Raw genomic sequence first — 6,476 nt, 5'->3', positions numbered from 1 at the left:
CTATCTTTTGTTTATTGGCATGTTTGCCAAGACTGGCCTCATAATAGGTTAACATTTCAAATGTGAAGCTAAGTCTATCATTTGTATTGTTGTGGTCTGATTGTCAGGACCAAAATGAGACACATTTATCTTCAAAATAGGTCTAAGAGTACCTCTAAAATACTTCTAAACATATGTGTGTAAAAAGAAGTATAGAAGTGTTTGATGAGGCAATAGTATTGATTATGAATGGACATGGGCTAATACACATAAAGATTGGTGTGCAATACATACATGCAGAAGGAAGAGTTAAGCATTCTCTCTGCAGTCCTATTTCCTGATACAACTGCAATCTCCACATTCACTATTAAAATAGGTCTAAATATGGAATATACAGCAGTAGATACAAATAAATACCCACACATACACATGCTGTACATGTACACAAGGCTTGACTGAAAATACTTTGGAATCAGTACATCTGTTTTAAGGGGGCCACAGCAGATAAGTGTGATGTTCTTAATATAAATGTGCAACTTTGAATTTTAATGTTTTTTAAAAACCTAGTACACATTTTAATTTAGCATCTCTAATAGGAGATATTTTACACCTTCACATTTAAGTTTCATAAACCAGATATTTATCATAAGCATGTATAATTTTGTCTCTCTGGATTTTCTGGGTTTATGGTGGGATAAACTCTTATAGTCTATTCACACCCTGCATTCTTAAGATGCCTCTCAGAATATCTCATAGTGGATTCACAGTTATTGTTGTTTCTTTAGGCTTCACTCCATAGTTTATTTAAAAAGTACAATGAAACTTCTTAGGAGAAGGAAAATTACATTTAATCTCTTAATATAACGACCAGGTATATGAATCCGTTTACCTGCGTTTGTTCCATTAAAGAAATATAACAGCTTAATTTGAAAAGGTCAGTGACTTCTGCAACACTTGATTCTCTTTCCTGTCTGTAGCCAAGAAAGAGCAGAGACCACTCTATTCTCAGCAGTAAAGTGGTTCTGTCTACTTAGCTAATTTCCCCACACACTTTGTAGTTCACTGGTGACGTATGTCCAATGCTTCCCCAGGTCTTAAAGAAAAGGAACTCACATTTTGCCAAAGAAAAGCCAAGACCACAGAGGAGATGAAATATAAGATAAAGTAGTAACACTGCAGTGGAGTGAACCCAAATGGGACCTTGATTTTTTTAAAGTGACATATTACAGACATAAACCCGAGCTGGAGAGATCAAATCTGTATGAACAGCAAGAGCTAAGCTCTCCAAAATTTAGCAGGGCTCAGATCTACTGGCTGGGCTTGCTCCCATCCTTCTGTGAGATGAAAATGTAATAGGAAACTCTAGCAAGAACATGTATTTTCAGCTCCATGATTTGATTAATATTGGTAGAGCACTTTCAAGATTACTCATATTGCATAGCGTGCATTTCTCTTGAAGAGGATCCAATCCACTTTTATCACATTCAGGAATGCACAAATACTATGCTTTACATACATTCCATCATCCTGTGTATACCCTTTGTACATCTGTAATGGCAATGTTCTTCTGTTAGTTTTCTGGCAATAAAGCCAACTGCCATTAGAACTCAAAGTAAGTTTGAGTGAGAAATTATCCCCCAGAAAAGCATGGGCATGTTCAAACACTTCCTATCAGGCATGGTCATCAGGAGTTTTTGTAGGTCAAGAGCATGGATATTGTTCCATCATTTTATAAATTCTTGTAATTTTCCATACCTGAGAATGTTATCTCACTCTAATTTACCAGCACAGATACAGTGCCTGTTTCTACAGTCACCTTACAGTGAGTCATACCTGCTCGTATAAATACATAGCTATAGTACTAAAACCATGGAAAGCAACATAAATACCTCATAAGGAAAAATAGATTAGTACTTAATTTCACAGTGTTGGGCTCAATAGACCAAGTTTGTCAGAGAAGCACAGTTATGGATTAGTTACACCCATTTTTGTCCTATAAAAATTTCATTATTACTTACTTTCTAAGGATAACTCCAGACACCCAGGTTTACTAGTGTGATTTCACCAGCAGAATTTCATTCATTGGTAGCATTTCAACTGATAGGTCTGAGACCAGAAAGAAAATAGAAGTGATCTTGCTGGGAAGGAAGTGTCTGAGGGCAGAGGAGGGTCTGCTGTGTTTTTCTCTGGATACCACTGCAAAGTTTTAGCCATGGACTGCCACAGAGGACCTTATGATAGCTTTCACAAGAACAGTTCAATGCATTTCACTTAGTTGTCACTTTTTTCAAAAACACCGTTGTGCAATGGCAGTGGTGTGGAATAGAAGTTGAATTTCACTGTAGAGATAGCTACATTTCAGTGGTGGGTGAAGTGATCCCAGCAGACTTTGTAAAGCACTTTGGGATTCTTACAGATGAAAGGTGCTATATAAATGTCAGGTATTGTTATACACCACTTAGGAAAAATGTTCCCATTTATTCCTCTGGATTTACTGTTGAGCATTTAGAGATAATCGTCATTGCTGATAATAACAGTAAGAACAGCATCTTGAATACTGCAGATTGTTCGGTATTCTGCTTGTCTGTAGCAGGAGGTCACATACTGATAAGAAGGAGGAATTTTTGGACAACGTGATTATAGAGAACAAGCTATTTTTTCATATTATATGGTCGAAGTGCAACTGTCAGAGTTATTTACATGGCTGCATCATTTACAGCCCAGGATTATTGAAAAGTCTCAGCTGAAAGGTAAGCTGCTTTCATGACGATATTCAAAACAGCATAGTACAACAGCTCCCTGTAGTAGGGCCATTTGTTTTACTGTATTACCTCTCTATACTTGTCTAAGTTCTACTCATTCATTTTACTAATAGAATTTATTTAAATGCATGACAGATGTTTCTAACAATGCTTACCCAAGCACTGATCAGAATATGTTAGAAGGATTCCAGGGTTTATCCTAACATGAGCACCTTTGGATTTTGGTGTTTTGTTTATGGTTGGTGGGGGGCACTTCTTTTTAGCATAACAGAGTTTCAAATGGAGTTCAGTATTGATTTTAACAGGAGTGTAAAAGGCAGACTGCTTTTGCCAGGTAGATGAGTAATTTCAGCAGTGCACTAACAGATCAAATGGTCTTTATAGTACTGGAAAACAATCCTGCCCCAGCAATTCTCTCAAGTGAGTAACACCTGAATATAAAGAAATATTTCCCCTTCCTCTTCTGCTTCCCAGTCTCTCCTCTCAGATTTCTGTCTTCCAGTTGGGGTATCTCATTAACCTGCAGGCTCTATCCCTGCCTCATTATCTTCTCCTGAACATCTGAGGGAGGCAGAAGTGAGGCTGTATTAACCCACTGATTGCTGCTGACCGAGTGATGCCCCTGAGCCCTTTCGGAAGCAGCTTTGGCTGAATAAAAGCTGCTGGAGGATGTGGTCCAGGAGTGACTACTGGATAAGTATAGGAGTAATCTACAGTGGGGATTCCTTTTATTAAAACCTTGGCAAAACCTTTGCGTGGAAGGGATCTGGGTCTATCTCTGAGGAAGGTGTGCAAGCTTCCCTGCTATTCCCAATGTCTTTTAGTACAGAAGCTGTAAAAGCATTAAAATGTACAGAACTACCTCCTCTCCTTTCTGCTAGCAGCAAGGGCACTTCCCCAGCTAATCCAGAAAAATTATCCCCTGGAGAAAGACTAAATGCTAAAGAAAACTTAATGTTGCTGAGACTCCTTTTACAGTCCCATACCCCCAAAAAAGGCCACATGAGAGCTCAGCGTCCCCATCAGCATGGGTACTGAACCCAATACCTGCAGGACTGTAGTTATGGCTCTATGTATCCTATGCAAATTCCCAGAAATTTCCAGTCTTCCTGGAGTATTGATATTTACACCCACCTTCAGAGCACTGTTCAGAACTATCATAAAAGATCAGAGTGCAGCTTGGAGGCCAGTGTAATCATAATTTGACCATGCTGGTATATTTACTCTAGATAATAGAGTTTATTTCCTCTTATTTTTCCTTTTTGCTGCTTTTACCTTGGTCTCTCCCTGTGGAAGTTTAACCACTGACTATCATGGGAGGAAGAAAAAATCCAAAATTCTGGAAAAAGTGTGATAGATTTTTCCCACAAATGAAGAAAAATCAGCCAAATAGCAGGAACAGAGATTAGCATCTATAGATTAAGGGGGATAACACAGGATGCTACATGTTCCATGGGCTAAGCAAAAATTTAACACTGATTATATGTGCTTAAAGGACTTACATAAGAGAAGGCATTTTTAAATGAAAAATCTAGAATGAAACCTCTGAAGTACTTATGCAGTTAGTCAGACATGATTCAAGATATGAGGAAATACATATCTAAAATCTCATATAAAAAAACCCACACAAAGCTTAAGGTTTACTCCAACAGTATCATAAATTCTCCTCACACACAGGGTTAGTACAGGAGAAACCAAAAGGATGGAGTGTCTTTCAAATTTTGACTCTTTTCAAGTGAAGGCATATTCTTAAGTATTTAGCCAAATAAACATTTACACAGACTAGGACACATGCTCATCATAGGATAGGTGGTAGATCCATCTAACTCTTCCCAGAAATTTCTTTATGGAAACCACCAAAGAACCTCTGTAATTTAATCACTGGCTGCTGCAACTGGCTGCCTGCCTGTTAATTGCTTGGACAATACCCAAATAGTCAGACCAAAAGACCATCCAGTGATTCATTGGGCTGTCACTTCATATAACCAAAGCAACAAATATAAGAGTGCCTGAAATGAGTCTTTGCTTGTGATGTTTTCTCTGATACTTTCTCAGTATCCAATCCATTACAATTGTTCATCAAGCTTCCCTAAAAAGCTTGAAATGTTATTGCTGCAAATCTCAAGTTCCTAAGGAGCAGTTATACTTCAAAGTGATTCTGCAAAAACATCTCTAGGAAAGCCTGTTTGGTAGTTCTAAGAGTTTCTATATTGTATTACTCAGGTGATTTTGCTGCTTAAGCCTAGTAAGTTTGGGCAAGGATAACAAAAATATACCAACATTTTTATTATAGAATTTTGCTTTTGTATTAGCTTGCAAAATACCATGACCATCTTTTATATATTCTTACAAAACTGCTCCAATGTGCTTCACAGAGAAAGACTAACATGGTGACAGTTATTTCAAGTTCCTAGGAGCTTTTAAAATATATTTTCATTATAGGTCATGAATAATCAGCACTAATACGAATTCTAAATGTATGCTTGGTTGCAATGCATAGAACTCTCCCATAACTACACTGAGTATATTACCAGTGAGGTAGAGGGAAGGTGAAAAGATATTTTTTATTACTTAAGCAGTGGCATAATTTTGAAAATATAGGGGAAAAAAGTGGATTTGGGAGACATTGAAGCAGCTTTTTGACAAATATCTGCTCAATGAAATGAAATCCAAGATTGATTTAATGGATGCTATGAAGTGAGAAGTAAAACCCATCAAATCTTCAAACTATATCCTAAAAGCAGCAAAAATATATTTGCTCTCAGCATGCATTAGTCTGGAAGACATTTAAGAAGAGCAGTGCTTTTCCTATTACTGCTGTCCAAGGCACTATACTCCTCAACAAGTGTAGGAGAGACAAAAGCTGCCTACCCCAGTGCTTTGATGCAACATGTGTCCAGCTGCTGCTCTGTTCTCATCACTCATCTACTTTCACTGTTGTCACACATTTTATCAGCCAAGAATTTCTGCTTTCCCTTTGTAAATCCTTTGCCTGAAGCAGTATTTAAGGAATGCTGTCACTCCAGGATATGTGTCACGACATCTGTACCATGTTTTTGGTCACAGACATTAGAGGATTGTTTGGTCAGAGCCCATCCACTGAGTGCAGTGTGAAGCTGTGACAGACCCTCCCATGTGGAATCCTGGCCTCTGCAGACTGCCTGACAAACAGCTGGGTGATCCCCTGTGCCAAGGGTTTCTATTTCACACCACACAGTGAGGGCATAGAGGGACATCAGTTCCCATTTCTGTCCCAGCTCTGCAGAGACTTTGAACAGACCTGCCCAAACCTGCAGCCGTGGCAATTGGATGAGGATGGCTCAGTGCCATAGTCTGCCCACTTTGCCAGTTACTTTAGCTGATCCCATAGTCAGTGTGGCTTAAACCTCCACCCAATGCATCCTCAGACAGGATCCTGTGGAATGACATATGCTGTCCATTGGGTATTTAATCTCCCTCTTCAGCTGCTACTGGTTTAGAACTATTGAGGGAGTTAGTGCTGATCTGCTTTGTATGACAGCTCACTGTAACACTACTGTTTGCCCCCAGCATTCAAACAGTATTTTCTAGTTCAAGGCACTGAGATCATTATGCTTTCTTGTGCTAGTTTTCCCTCTGTGCACAGTTACACATATAACACCTGCTTTTATCTCTGAGGGCCTGGAGATGATCCCACAAAGTCTCCCTGAGGTTTCAGCTGACACTGCAGAGACTAAGACTACTAGACAGCTTTGA

This window comes from Camarhynchus parvulus, chromosome 10 (genome assembly GCF_901933205.1).
Source record: "Camarhynchus parvulus chromosome 10, STF_HiC, whole genome shotgun sequence".
Taxonomy (NCBI): Eukaryota; Metazoa; Chordata; class Aves; order Passeriformes; family Thraupidae; genus Camarhynchus; species Camarhynchus parvulus.
The sequence above is the reverse complement of the archived record's forward strand: the minus strand, read 5'-3'. Positions refer to the sequence as shown.